At 39.3% G+C, this 15180-nt stretch overlaps 1 long non-coding RNA gene across 1 annotated transcript; it reads right to left on the minus strand.

Annotated features, from left to right (window-relative positions):
• Positions 1–251: 251 nt before the first annotated feature.
• Positions 252–12917, minus strand: LOC140513106 (uncharacterized). The gene is made up of 4 exons (XR_011970074.1): positions 12706–12917; positions 8027–8165; positions 5188–5245; positions 252–988 (listed from the first exon to the last, which is right to left on the minus strand). It is a non-coding gene; the product is annotated as an uncharacterized lncRNA (long non-coding RNA).
• Positions 12918–15180: the final 2263 nt, after the last annotated feature.

Genomic DNA, 15180 nt, shown 5'->3' on the forward strand with positions numbered 1-15180 from the left:
CTGTCTTCCTCTGCCTTCTCTATGTCAAATCCAGCTTCAGGGCCTTGTTAATCGTAGAAATGGCATTTTTAAGGGGAATGGTTATTGTTTTCTTTTTTTTTAAATTAGGGATCATCTCTGGCTTGAAGGACCACAAGGAGACCTTTCAGTGCTCAGGAGGATACTGGGGTAAAGGCAGTGGTGTGTGTTGGTAAATATTTAACAATCAGCTCACCCCTCCCCCCCAAGAAAACCCTGTATATGTGAAACACTTTTAAATTTAACTTGCATTGTTGACATTTTCTCCACTATATTCTGAGGTTCTGACAATCAACAAAATAATAAATCAAGCCCTGATTTATGGCATTCACTAATTTCCAAGGTATACTCACACTGAAAATTTAACAATTGGCTCTCATGAGCTGGTACAGTTTGGCTCCAGCTAGAATTCAGAGCCATATGACAATGGGAGCAGAAGTCCAATTTGCTCCCTTAGGCTGTCCCATCTTCTCAGAATGGATATGGACTTATTGTATGCTCTTAGCTGATATACACACCCCAAAGTGACTATTTTTCAAACACTCTCCTTGTGGCTAAGCTAAAAGCATATGACTCTAAAGTCGAAAGAAATATAGAAAAAAGTCACATTCACCTTGTATCCACTTCTCCTTTGTGATCCCACATATATATGTAGCCCAGGAAAACTGCTACCATAATAAGCCAGACCTTACAAAGTCAAATTGTCTGGGTTATCACAGGAATGCAACCACAGCTGTCCACAACAGCCCCAGCTCTAACTACATATGTTTGCCTTTAAGGGTACAATATGGCTTTGTCTGATAGATTGGGAGGAAGTGGGGGGAGGAGGGTTTCCCTGTTGGGACTAGGACTCACTGTAAGGAATGAATGCTTCAGCAGTGGTGGCCATCATTCTTGTCCCAGTGGGCTTACTTTGAGATGACTAGAGATCTTTGCATTTTCTTCTGAAGCCGAATTCTAGAAAGTATGTCTGAAAACAACAACATTCATGGTTTTACCAAAAATAAGAGATAGGGAGAGGAACTAGACCTTGGGAGTAGCTGATATCCAGGGTCTAGCCAGCCTAGTTCAAGTACTAATGATTGTCCTGAAAGCAACCTTGGAAAAAGCAATTGCTGCAGGCAGAGGGTAGAGCCAAGATGACAGAGCAGAAGAAAACAATACAATTGAGCCCCCACTCACAGTTCCTCCAAACAAATCTATAATATGCATCAGATTGAATCCTGATAAGGAAATTCAGAAAAAAAATCACAATGAGTCCTTTGTCCAGCCCAGGTTGGCATGGGGAGACAGAGAAATCTGTAGGTGCTGGGGACAGAGTCAGGGCAGAAGTACTCATACCCAGGGAGAGACAGTGCCTCAATATACAAGGAGATCTCAGAACTATATTGGGAACCTGCAGTGGGAACAAATGTGAACTAGCAGCTTTACCACCCTCTACCCAGTGCTAGTTCACTGATCTAGGGCAGAGTGAGAAGGAGACCTTCTCCTGGTGGTGATAATATTCTTTGGTAGAGAAGCTCTGGGTAGTGTTCTGAGAAAGGAGGGAGCTCAGAAGGCAGCAGCAGCAGAGGTGTGGCTCAGATTTTGGGCATGGACTTTGGTTTCAGCGTCAAGCCCATCCTGTAGAGGTATTCCAAAGCTGGAGATTCAGAAAAAAGGAAAGTCTACAATTCTGCCACTTTGAACCAACAGAGCTTTCCAGCTGACTGATAGAGCTAGAATTTAGCAGCAGTCTACTTTTGTACAGATCTAAATCCAGATCAGGAACTTGGAGAGCTAAGACTAGGGGACAGCAATGATATTTTTTTCCTGCATAAGACTATTTTGGGAGCACTGAAAATTTGCAAGTCCTCAGCCTGTCCCTGAGACCTAGGAATGATACAATATTCAATGCTCCAAGAAAGCATCATCAGGACCTTCCCTACAGAAGTGTGGCAGAATCTAGGTCTAACATCAAGTCCAAAGTCAGGAGGTAAGCTGGAATAACCGGTAAAAGAACAAACAAACAAAAAACCCTCCACTATAATGAACTAATAGGATAATAGTGTTGTCAAGACACAAATGCAGAAGAAGAGAATGACTCCAAAACAACTATAAGCAAAGTCAAGGGGAAAAACATGACCTGGGTAAAAATTCAAGTAGAATTCCAGGAAGAGATGAAGCAGGAGTTTAAAAAAGAGGAAAAAAATGTTTATATAAATGGAATGAGAGGGCTAGAGGGAAAAAAATGGAAAAGAAATGGGATCTATGGAAAAAAGAATTGGAAAGAGAATAAACAGCTTGGCATAAGAGCTTTAAAACCTTGCCCAAACAACAAACTCCCTGAAAATTTGACTGGACCAAATAGAAGCCAATGACTTCTTCATGAAACAATAAGAAAAATTAAAACAAAGCCAAAAGGCTGAAAAAATGGAAGCAAATGTAGGGTATCTCATAGCAAAAACAACAGACCTGGAAAACAGATCAAGGAGAAAAAAAATATTCATTGGACTCTCTGAATATCATGATAAAAAAAAGAGCTTAGACGTACTATTTCAAGAAATCTTAAAACTGCCTACATTTCTTAGAACAAGAGGTCAAAGTGGAAATAGAAAGAATTTACCAGTCTCCCCTTGAAAGAAATCTCCAAATGAAAATTCCCAGGAACATGATAACCAAAATCCAGAGCTTTCAGATCAAAATTAAAATACTGCAAGCAGCCACATACAGTCAGGATCACAGACAATTTAGCAGCCACCATTAAAAAAACAGCAGAGAACTTGTAGAATATTCTAGAAGGCAAAGGAAATGGACTTTTAGTCAAGAATAACTTACCCAGCAAAACTGAGTATATAACTACAGGGGAGTAAATGGATTTTTAATGAAATAGAGGGTTTCTAAGCATTCCTTATAAAGACCAAAAGAACAGAGAAGCTTTGAAGTTCAAACACAGGAGTGAAAAGGATAAAAAACATAAAATGAATGAACAATGATAAAGGACTAAATAAAAATAAGCTGCTTACTTACAAATATGGGAAAATGATATACATGTCCCTTCTGAACCCTATCATCATCAGAGTTCATAGAAGGAGTCCAATTAGACAAAGCCTGAGAGTGTTTCTGTTATGTCTTCATGGTCTTAAGAATGGAAGGGGGCCTGTAGGTGCTACAGTGGATAGAGCACTAGCCCTGGAGTCAGGAGGACCTGAGTTCAAATGTGACCTCAAATACTTATAGATGTGTGACCCTGGGCAAGTCACTTAACTCCTATTGCCTCCAACCCCCCACCCCCAAAAAGAATGGAAAGAGAGAGGAAGAGGAATAATACACTTGGGCAGGGAGAGAGAAAAAGGCTACGGGAAATTATCTCATGTAAGCAGGGTAAATGACAATACTAAAAAAAAGGAACAGGTGATGAGGAGTGGTTAACATTTGAATCTTGCTGTCATATGAATTCGATAAAAGAAGGAAGAATATACACACATACACAGAGGATTGGGTACAAAAAGACATTTTACTCAAGAGGAAAGAGAGAAGTGGGGAGGGAAACTTAGAAGGAGGGCAAATTGAGGAAAGGATTAGTTTAACAAGGATGTACAAAGTCTTTATGACTCTTTTTGAGGTGGCAAAACATGGGAATCTGGGGGGGGTGGTGACTGTAAATTGGGGATGGATAAATAATTATATGTGATGTAATATTATCGTGCTTAATTTAACTCTTAACCAGTATAATGACCAACCAGGATTCTAGAGGTCAAATGAAGATATAAATGACTCAGAATGCAGAATGAGACAATTTTTTTCTGGACATGGTCAATGTGGCAATCTGTTTTGATTAACTATACATGACACTAATGAGTTTTATTTTTCTTATATTTTCAGTTGGAAGTGTGTGGAGAGGAGAGGTTGGGATAGGAGAGTAAGAAGGGAGAGTCTGACTGACTAAAACAAATAAAACATAGATATTTTAAAAGAAGCAATTGCTATTTTAGAGAATGCGTGTGTGTGTGTGTGTGTATGTGTGCCTGTATATGAGCGTGTATGAGTGAGCTGGGTTGGGGAGGGTGATGCAGGCTTCTTGTAAAAGATAAAAAGGGAAAAACCCTGTCATACTTATAGCATGCAAACTATGAGACTAGGAGTGGTTATTATTCAAAAAATACTATTAATTCAACATGGAAGCAAAATAGAAATTACAATTATATATGCTAATATTTCTTTTGTTTAGGAAAGGAATATCTTCAAATGGGGATTAAATCATTGATTTCAGTATTCATTGTATGATAAATAAATTCAATCCCATGAGAGGTTTAACCCTCTCTGTAGGTAGAAATTCATACATCTGCAAGACCTTGAATCATGAAATGAGTCATAGAACTTCAAATGGTGCAGAAGACCGTAGCAGTTAGAATATCCATGAAGAACAAATTGCATAACTACTAATTGTCAAGGATAGGACTGGAACGCAGGTCTCTTCATTACAAGTCAAGCATCTTTTCTGTGAGATACTTTCTTTCCACGAATGCTAATGATAAACATGATAACAATGAAAGGGTACTTTGTCACCCCTTTGATGGCAGCAGAGAGTTATGAACCAATGTTGCGACTCTCAGCAACTGAAACATGAGCTCTAAGCTATGGCAGAACGCAAGTGGTGCTGAATTGAAACAAAAAAGGATGTGCCTCTGCCTTTCCATTTCTAGCTGGTGATCTCTAAGGGTCCCTTTCAAGCTTTAGCAGCTTATGATTCAGGAGCAGATCCTATGATTCACTAACAATCCTGACCAAAAGCCTGTGAATGAGATGGGGGTGGCACAACCTATGGAAACCCACTGATAAGAGAATAAAAAGCAAACAGGGATGTAAAAGCCAGCCAGAAGAGAATTTAGGCTCTGAAACATCTGTGGTAGGCAAATCGGGGATTAGCAACACTGTTCATTGGCCAGAGAAACTGATAGCATTGCCATTCTGCCAAGTAATCCAACCAATCCCTGATAACAGGGGTAGCCATGTTACATTTCCACTGGCCAATGGACGGAGTAGCCGTTGTCTCCATGGGTGCCTGGGGAATTAATACAAGGGCTTGTGTGCCTAAAGCCTATGGCTTTTAGCTCCTGTGAGAGCCAATTCTCTTTTTCCAGTCTATCGGAGCAGAAAAGCAAGGGCTCTCGGCGCATATGTCCAAACCTTGGCTCCTTGTGCACTGTGTCCCACTCTGGGAGCTCTTTCCAGGACATGGAGAATACTGAAACAAAAAGATAAAGTATGCAGCATGTAAAAGCTTAACAAAGCTTTTCATTAAATACAACATTTTCTTGGGATTGGATATTTGTGTTAAGGTATTTTGGCTTATGGGCAAAATAATGATAATAAACGATAACTGATATTTATAAAGTCCTTAAGGTTTGCAAAGGACTTCAAATATATTATTGCATTTTATCTTCATCACAGCTCTGTGAGGGAGGTGCTATTATTATCACCATTTTACAGATAAGAAAATAGAAGCTGAGAAAGTGTAAGTGACTTTCCCAGTATCCCAGAGATGATAAGTACCTGAGGAAGGGCTTGAAGTCAGGATTCTCCAACTTCAAGGCAGGTCAGTATTCTATGCACTGTACCACCTATTTTGTTGTTCAGTCCTTTTTTAGTTATGTCCAATTCTTAATGACCCCATTTTGGGTTTTCTTGGCAGAGATACTGAAGTGGTTTGCCATTTTCTTCTCCAGCTCATTTCATATATGAGGAAATTCAGGTAAACAGGGTTAAATTATTTACCTAGTGTCCCACAGTCTGAGGCCAGATTTGAAATCATGAAGATGAGTCTTCTTGTCTCCAGGCCCTTGCTCTATCCACTGAGCCACCTAGCTGCCAATAACCTGGAAACCTCCAAAGTCATGACTTCTCATCTTGCCTTTGCTATATGATCCTACAGAAGCTGGTGAATCATCCCATACTTCAGTTTAAAATCAGAGTGTTAGAATCACAGGGTTCTAAGATACCTGAGGGGACAGCTAAGTGGCACAGAGGATAGAGTAACCAGGTCTGGAGTCAGGAAGACTCATCTCCCTGCATTCAAATCTGGCCTCAGGCACTTACTAGCTCTGTGACCCTGGGCAAATCACTTAACCCTGTTTGCCTCAGTTTCCTTATCTGTAAAATGAGCTGGAGAAAGAAATGACAAACCACTTTAGTATCTTTTGCCAAGAAAACCCCAAATGGGCTCACAAAGAGTTGGACACGACTGAAACAACTGAACAACAAGAAGATACACTAGAAGTCAACTAATTCAATCTGGTTGTGAGTTAGAATATCCTCTATAAGAAAGTCAATAAGTGATCACAGCACCCACTTGACAAGTTTATGAAATGGGGAACTGAGGAGACATGGTAAAAGCATACACATCTGTAGTCTGAGAAAACATGGCTTCAGTCCTTCTTCTGCTACTAAGGTCCTTTCCAGGTCTAAATCTATATAATTCACTGCCTCCCAAGGCAGTGTCCTATTTGTTTGGTTCTCATTATTTGGAATCTTTTCCTCATTTCTAGCCAAAATCTGCTTCCCTGTAATTTCCATCACTTTGCTCTGGGGTCAAGTAAAATCAACCAGCTGTTCAGCAAGCATTTATTAAGCACCTACTACATTCTAGGATATAAGAGCCTGGACTCTTTGGGGGGGGGGGGGGCGGGGAGGAGTTATAGATGCATAAGAGACAGCATAATATAGTTTTTAGAAAGCTGTCCTTTAATTCAGGAAGACTTGGTTCAAGTTCAGCCTTTGAGTTGTGCCTCTGGGTGAGTCACTTAACCTGTCATTGTCCCCAGGCATTTATCTAAGATGATATCAATCCCTTTCTCTTCTCCCACACCAGCATCGCTGTGATACAAGCCCTTATCACCTCACACCTGGGCCATTGAAATGTTGCTCCCCTAAATTCCATTGGTTCGCTATCACCTCCAAGACCAAATATAAAATCCTTGTTTGACTTTTAACCTGGACCGTTTTGAACCCTCTGGTCTTTTTATACCTTATCCTCTTGCACATATTCTACAATCCAGTGATGCTAATCTCCTTAGCTGTTGATATTCCATCTCCAAATTCTGTATTTTCATTGACTGTCCCCTGTGTCTAGAATGCTCTCCCTCCTTCTCTTTGCCTCTAAAATCCTGTCTTTTGCTAGAAGTCTTTATTATTCTCCCTTAATGCCAGTGCCTTCCCTCTATTGATTTTTATCAATTTATCTTTGATAGATCTTGTTTGTATATAATTGGTTTCCTTTTGTTTCCCCCACTGGATGGTGAGCTCTTTGAGAACAAGGACTATTTTTGCCTTTCTTTGTATCCCTGGGGCTTAGCACAGTGCCTGGAATTCGTAGGTATTTAATAAATGTTTGTTGACTTAAGTCCCATATCTGGAGCTCCCTACAAAGATGAAAATCACAGGTCTAGTAAAAAGTAAAATTTTATAATATGTTAGGCATCTTTTTGACTGGTTGTATACAAAGAAAAGAATACCTTCCCTCACCTTACCTTCAGACTTGGCAGAAGAAGGTAAAGTTCTGTCTATGTGAGAGACCTTTAAACACTTGAAATGTATTATGTCATCTTCTCTTATCCAGGCTAAATATCCCTAATTCCTTCAATTGATTTTGTATGACTATACAATAGTTTCATATTCCCTTGCCATCGTGTCATCCTTCTCTGGATTTCCTCTAGCTTGCCAACAACCTGACTAAAATGTGATATCTAGAAGTGTACTCAAAACTCCAGATCATAGCTGGTCATAGAGTGTTTGGGTGCGTCAGCACATCAGGCACAATGTGGTCTGTTCCACATGTGTTCTGGCCAGGACAGAAGAAAACAACAAAATATTCCTTTCTCTATACACTGTGCATTCTACTTTCACCTTAAGCTTCCTTCTCTGTGAAGTGAGATTGATCATGGTTCTATCTCACCAATTACACAAACATGCTCTTTGGCAAAGAACTAAAAAAATAGATTAAAAACACAAACCTGAGGATATTACCTACCTCACTCGCTCATTGTATGCTTCCTCTCTGATGCCTTGTACCATCCACTGTCTTTTCTCTTTTCTCCACTATTTGTTCCTTATGACTCAACTCCTTTTTATCCCTCTTTGAGAAGTTCAAGAAAAAGGAAGGACTGGACCTTAGGATAACAAAGTAGATACTAATTAACTTTGGGGACCAAAAGAAGGGCAGCAGTGTGTTGAGTTGGACAGCACTGGTTTTGGAGTCAAGACCTATGATCAAATTCTAGTTTTGTTATTTGCTGCCAGTAATAATACTTGACATTTATAGAACACTCTGTATAGATAGTATCTCATTTGAGACTCATAACAACCCTGTAAAGTAAGAACCATAGGTATTTTTTCCCCCATTTTACAGATGAGAAAATTGAAGCTCAGAGAAGTTAAATTATTTTTCCCTGAGATACCTCAGGGAATTTGAAACCAAGCAGTGGTGAGATTTGAAAGTTTTTCTGACTCTAAGTTTAGTAATCTATTCACTATGTCATTCTGGCTTTCACACTACCGTGTGCTCATGTGACCTTGTGTAAGTCACTAAACTTTCCTGAACCTCCCTTGGGGTCTAGAGGATTAGGCTATTTTTATTTCCAAAGTCTCTTTGAATTTTAGATCCAACAGTTCTTAGCCTTAGTCCTGGGTGAAGGCAATCCCTGCATTACTAAAAGTGACTTTTGGTTTTGTAACCATTCCAAGACTGAGTATGTGTCCGATGAAAATGGAGTTTTCTGAGAATTTACTTAAATCTATATATTGGAAAAGCCTTTTGGAGATAAGAAGCTCTGAGGTATAATGCCTGGCACAGCAGAGGGTCAGAGAGATGAGTTTGAGGATAGGGGGAAAGTTGTCTTAAGTTGATAACACAGGATAAATTGTTGTCTTTATTATCCTCCCAGATGGGAATTCTCATGAGTCTTGGCAAGGGTGGGACAGTGGCAGCCAGCTTGGAGACCAATAAACCTTGTTTGGAAATCAAACCAACCAAAAAATCTTGATGAAGTGTTGGGGATCCCTGCTGTTATGTCTCAGAACAAAATAGTACAATTATTTTAAATATAGAGGGGGTATGATACTTCTAGGAGACATCACCAATTCAGTGTGACTTTAGAATTAACTCATAAAATTATTGAGTTGAAATAAAAGAGAAATGAAGTGGACTGGGTATACAAAGCCATTTAACAAAACTACCCTCAAAGCAAAATGGAGTTTGGTATAGGGGGCAGGGAGATCTTTTCCTAGAATTTAATGACAAAGGGTCCTTGTTTAATGTTTGAGACTAGAGACTGTGGATTATGATTTGCTACATTCCCAGAAAAATCATTAGGTCATCATGTTCTCTCATCTTCCCCAGACTTTGAGGGAGGTGCACATGTGCATTAATCCAGGGGATTGAGTCCCACATGATCACACCTCCCAACAGCTTCTCAAAACCACTGCTCAAGAAGAGCTAGAGAGAGGAGAGAGAGAAGGGAAAGAGGGATGGAGAAAGAGAGAATTAGAGAAAATAAAAGATAGAGACAGTTACAGAGAGAGAGACAGACAGACAGAGAGAGAGAGAGAGAGAGAGAGAGAGAGAGAGAGAGATTACAAGCTATTTCTGCAGTGTTGTCAAAGTCAGAGTTGTTTCTTAGACCCTTACCATCTCATACACTGAGCAGATTGGTAGACTGAAAAGATTCTTACACCTTTAACAAAAGATGTTTTTATTGATTTTAGGTTAGTTATAAAGGAATTATTCTACTTATTCCTGTGATGCCATTTAAACATATTTTCCATGTATCTAACTTAGATTTGGGAGGAAATAGCTTTATCATCTTTAATTACATCTTTGTCGTTGGTGTGTATTTTTTCTTTTGTTTCTTCTTTCTTCATATTTATTTTAGCTCTTTGTGTAGATTGCTAAGCAATTCAATTTAACATGTTCATATCACTTTCATAGGTGCCATAGTTTTTTATTTTGTCTCATATTTGTCAGTGCATTATGTGAGGGGCTTCCCAAGTCTATGGGTAAAGACACTCTTAATGCTGAATGCATATATAGATGTAAAAAGACAGGATGAGTATAGTCTACCATTAGTGTCCATGCAAAAAATGTCACTTCAGTAATGCTCTCCAGATGAGCGCTGCCAAATTGGGCTTTAATAGTAGACATTACAGGCTCCCAGGAAACGCATTCAGTGCTAATGGCAGACCTACACAAAATGTGAGCTGGCTAACTTGGTCTTCATATCCAAACTACATTCTTTTCTACTGGGGTGGGCTTTCCTTTTCTTAAGGCACCAAGTATCCTCACATAATCACTCTGTCTAGAAGTAACCATGCCCCCTTCAGGCCTATTTTGACTGGCAGAATCCTATGTTTCAGACCAATCACCCCATGTCTCTATAACAAAACTTAACATGTTTCCTTCCCTGCTCTCTGATGATATCTAAGTGGGCAATAATGTGTTTTCTTTACCTGAAAATGTTTATCATGTTCAACTTCAAATGCCCTTCTGACAATATTTCAACATTAAAGGTATTGTGGCTGTCAACAAGACAAGTTAATAGGTATTTATTAGAGGGCAGCTAGGTGGCATAGTGGACAGAGCACTGGCCCTAGAGTAAGGAGAATCTGAGTTCAAATTTGACTTCAGATACTCATTAGCTGTGTGACCTTGGGCAAGTCACTTCACCTCAATCACCTCAAAAAAACAAGCATTTATTCTGTGCCAGGTACCGTGCGAAGTGCTATAAACATAAAAACAGGCAAAAATAGTCCCTGCTGTCAAGGAGTTCCCATTCTACAGGCAAGCTAGTAGAAGAAATACTTTTGTCCAGATAGACCTTTTAGCATCACTGAGATCATGTGTTATGTTATATAATCTAGGACCACAGATTTTGAAAGTTAGAAGGGATCTTCTGTAGTAGAGCAGACTGACCATGGAATTAGGATACTTGGAATTAAATGTAAGAGGGGATGAGGATGTGAATCAGTCCACCCATTTTGGAGAACAATCTGGAATTATGCCCAAAGAGTTATTAATTTTGGAGATGCCTATCAATTGGGGAAGGGATGAACAAGTTGTGGTATGTAATTGTGATGGAATACTACTGTGCTATAAGAAATGATGAGCTTGATGATCTTAGAAAAACATGGATAGATTTGCACAAAATAATGAAAAGTGAAATGAGCCCGAGCAAGATAATAGAAGTATGATACTGTATGAACATAATGTATTCTACAAATATAAACTATTGTTATTATTAATACAGGTACCATTTGACTCTGGAACCCCTTGATGCTACAGGTTCAGAAGGGAGTTTTTTAGACAATCATAATTATACAAATATGGCCAGAAGTTCCATCTGTCACATTCTCTACCAACAGACTAGTCAAGAGTCATAAATCAAATAGTACTGTATTTAATTAGGAAAGCATAGCAAATGAATAACAAGGGGAAATCAAGTAGGAGAATCATCTCAGCACCTCAATATACACAGGAATGTAATCTCTTCCATACTCACATGTCACTGACAAGGGATACAATCCTCAGAAAACTAACACTTCTATTCTAGGTGAAGAAAGATTGCTGCTTCTTGTCTCTACCTCCTGAAGCTACCTGGGCAAAGTCCTGGAATTCCCCTTATGTTGCACCTCTCCATCCACCTCTCCAGCTGTTCTTCTACTCTGTCCCTGGAACTGTTTTTCATTTGCTGTTCTTTGCTGCTGAGCAGATGCTGCTGGAATCTGCTGTAACTGCCAAATGGTGCTGTGGGTTTATCTTCCTACAGGAATAGTGGCATTCATAGTGTTGCTCTTTCAAGAGATCTTTCCCTTGGTCAACATGCTTACAGGGACAACCCAAACAATTTTAGCTCTTTTTATTATTCAGGCTCACAGCCACTAGGGTCAGCACACAAAAGGGATCCTCAGGCAGTAGCCAACACTGAAAACCTGATGTGTGGTTAAAAAAAAACTTTATACATATTTTTTAGTTGATTGATTGGAAGGGAGGGGTCAGAGTCCTTTGCATTTCTACTGCTATGTCAGAGGACCCTATAGCTATTAATGCAATGAGGACTGGTCTTATTATGGTACTTGGATTGGATCCCATGTTCTGACAATTGCTAACTGGTGACCCTGGTAAAATCATTTAACATGAACAGCCTTTGTTCACTCATCTGCAAAGCAGGAAAAATAATATTTTTCACTACCTTTTTTCTTAAAGAGTTATGGTGAAGAAAGCACTTTGTAAGCTTCAAAATTCCAGATAGTATAGGGTCATAGAAATACAGATTTAAAGTTGAAAAGGACCTCAGAAATCATCTACTCCAACCTTCTCATTTTACAGATGAGGAAACAGAGGACCAGTGAAATTAAGTGCTTTACCCAAGTTCACATAGTAAGTACCAGAGGCAGAATTTAGACTCAGCTTCTTTGACTCTAGGGCCGGTGAGTAGTTATTACATCTTTAAACAAATTATGACTTCCTTCATCTGTAAAATGAGGGGATTGAAATAGGTAATCTTGGCGCTTCTTTCAGCTCTAACACTCTGTGATTTAATCGTCCCATTTGGGGCTAACCTGTGAACCTCACAATCATTCACAGTGTTGTTTCTTTGAGAAAATGTAGACCAAGGTCCAAAATAATTGACTTATGCATGAACTTTTAGAACATACCTGCTTCCTAAGTGGTTCTTTGCTTTTGACTTGGAAGAAGGAGGAAGGAGAAGTCAATCTAAAAGACTTGATGATGGGATGACAGGAGAGTTGACCTGCCTGGCCATTGACTCTGTTATGGAGAGAAAAGTGAGAGTGGGGGCTATGTATTCTGCAGCCCTTTTCCAGATAATTACTCTGATGATCTAAGGGCAAATGAAAGTGACAGCCAACCTCACACTCTCATCCTGGCTTCTCTCAAGCAGGAAATAACATGGATGCAGCTGAATTACCAACATTAGGTAAGGTTTAAAGTTTGACAAAGATGTGGACTGGGGAGGAGAAAAGGATTGGACTGGGTAGTGAGAAACAAAAGTCTGAGTTCATCAATTTCTCTCTTTTTCCAATTCCACTTCTGGAAATCCTCCTGAAGCCCCATTCCCATAATAATTTAAATCCCTGTTCTGTGACATTAAGGAAATCTGTAGGTGCTATATTTCCAGTTTAACAGATGTGACACCTGCAGCAATCCCCAGACAGCTGACCCAGAGCTGGGGTTACTGACTCACTAGTTTGTTGTGCCACCAAGCAAGGGAGTTGATGGGATTGTAGGTTGGTAGGGAATTATGGGATAATTCTTCTATGCTACTCTGGCTATGCTCTTCTGCTCCTTATTACCTTTCACAAACTTCCGATTACTCTCTAGTTGAAGGACAAACTTCTTACCCTTAGTTAAAGCTTTCCCCAATGAGCCCTTCCTTCCTTCCTTATCTTCTTTTGTCTCCAATGGGGCAACTGTCTCCATCAAGTCAAATAGAGGTGACTTTTCTATACCTCCCACACTTGGTGAAATTGTGAACATGTGGTCTGTCATGGAATATAATCTATGAAAGTCTGACAGTTCCTTTCTTTCTTGGAAAAAGTAGGGAGCAGAGCTGTTGAACATTTTTATTTTATACAAGTTGCACTGATGTCTTTCATCTCTACATCACAGGTATTTCCCTCCCTTGTTGCAGGGCTCTCTTATGCTAGTGGTCTCCTTTCAGACTCTATGCTATGATAAAATAAACCATTTGCAAGTTGTTGAACAATTAACAAAAGGTTTAGTTTGCCCTGACACAGCAAGATTATTCAACAAAGACTTGGAGGACAGTCAACTTTTCTTGGGACAGCACCCCCATCATCTCCTGGTTACAGGGCAGAATATAAAGTACACAGGGATTCCCATGGTTTTTAGAAATTCTCCAAGATAGAGAAGCATAGACTCCATGAGACTGGGATTTTCTATGCTCTTAGATGACTAGGAAGCTGCTTCCGTGGATACTGGGTCAATCAGGTCTGGGAAACTGTTTTGTCTCTTTTTAAATAAAGTTAATCTCTGTTGCAGGAGCAGGGACAAGGGGTGAGCCAAACCCAACTTGTAGGCTTCTCTTGGAAAAGCATTTAATATAATTTTCTTCTTTGATCATCACAACAACCTTGTAAACAAAGTACTAGTGGCATTATCCCCATTTTATAGATGAGGAGACAGACTCAGAGTAGTTAAGCATCATTGCCCATGGTTGCACAGCTCATTGGTATTAAGGGGGATTTAAACTCAGGTCTCTTCAGAGTTTAAGTCCCACACTTCTACAATATCTTGAACCACATCCTTGCTTCTTATCTCTACAAAGTCTTTATGAGAATGGTTTATGCATGTATCAGGGGTATCCTTGGTGAGAATTTGGGAAGGACACTGGCAGACTTTTGCAGATTCTATTATACAGAACCTTTCCCATCATAAAAAGAGCTGACTGAGGGATAGATGTACAAAATGTAAGCCCCCAGTTTCTATCATTTGTTGTTGTTTTTTTTAGAAAAGCATTTGACTTGATAGAACAGAACAGAGGCTTAGAAGTTCTCTTCCAACATGGTGTTTCCTGCTCATATGTAGATTATATGAGTCCATGACAAATATTACTAAGAAGATAATTTTGTAAAGTTCTTGTAGTTTATTTTTTGCTAATTGTTTCAAGATTTTGCCTTGATAGACCAAAATACAAACTTAAAGCAATTCCTCAAATAAGATGTCTCCCATGCATATGTTAAGACCATGTGAGATTCCTTTATAGATACAATGACCACAGAGGCCTATGATTCACTTATTGTCACTATGACAGAATTGTGGATTACAGGATTAGAGTTGAAAGGGAGTTTTAAAAGTAAATTGATGCAATCCGTTTTTGCTATTGATAAGGAAACAGACCCAGAAAGGTTATGTGGTTTATCTGAGGTGACACAGACAGTAAATGGCTGGGCCAGGATCAGAAGTCCCTCTCTATTTTTCCATTGCACCATTTTGTGAGATATAAATCAGAGGGATGTATAATCACTAAAGATTTTCTCTATTAGCATTGAGAACGTCCTATGTAGAATCCAAAAGGAAAAGAATTTCCTATAGATGATGAGGTGCTACAAATACTTGACTTCCTTTGAGTTTCACCTAAAATCTCACCT

Source organism: Notamacropus eugenii, chromosome 7, assembly GCF_028372415.1.
Source record: "Notamacropus eugenii isolate mMacEug1 chromosome 7, mMacEug1.pri_v2, whole genome shotgun sequence".
NCBI classification, from domain to species: domain Eukaryota; kingdom Metazoa; phylum Chordata; class Mammalia; order Diprotodontia; family Macropodidae; genus Notamacropus; species Notamacropus eugenii.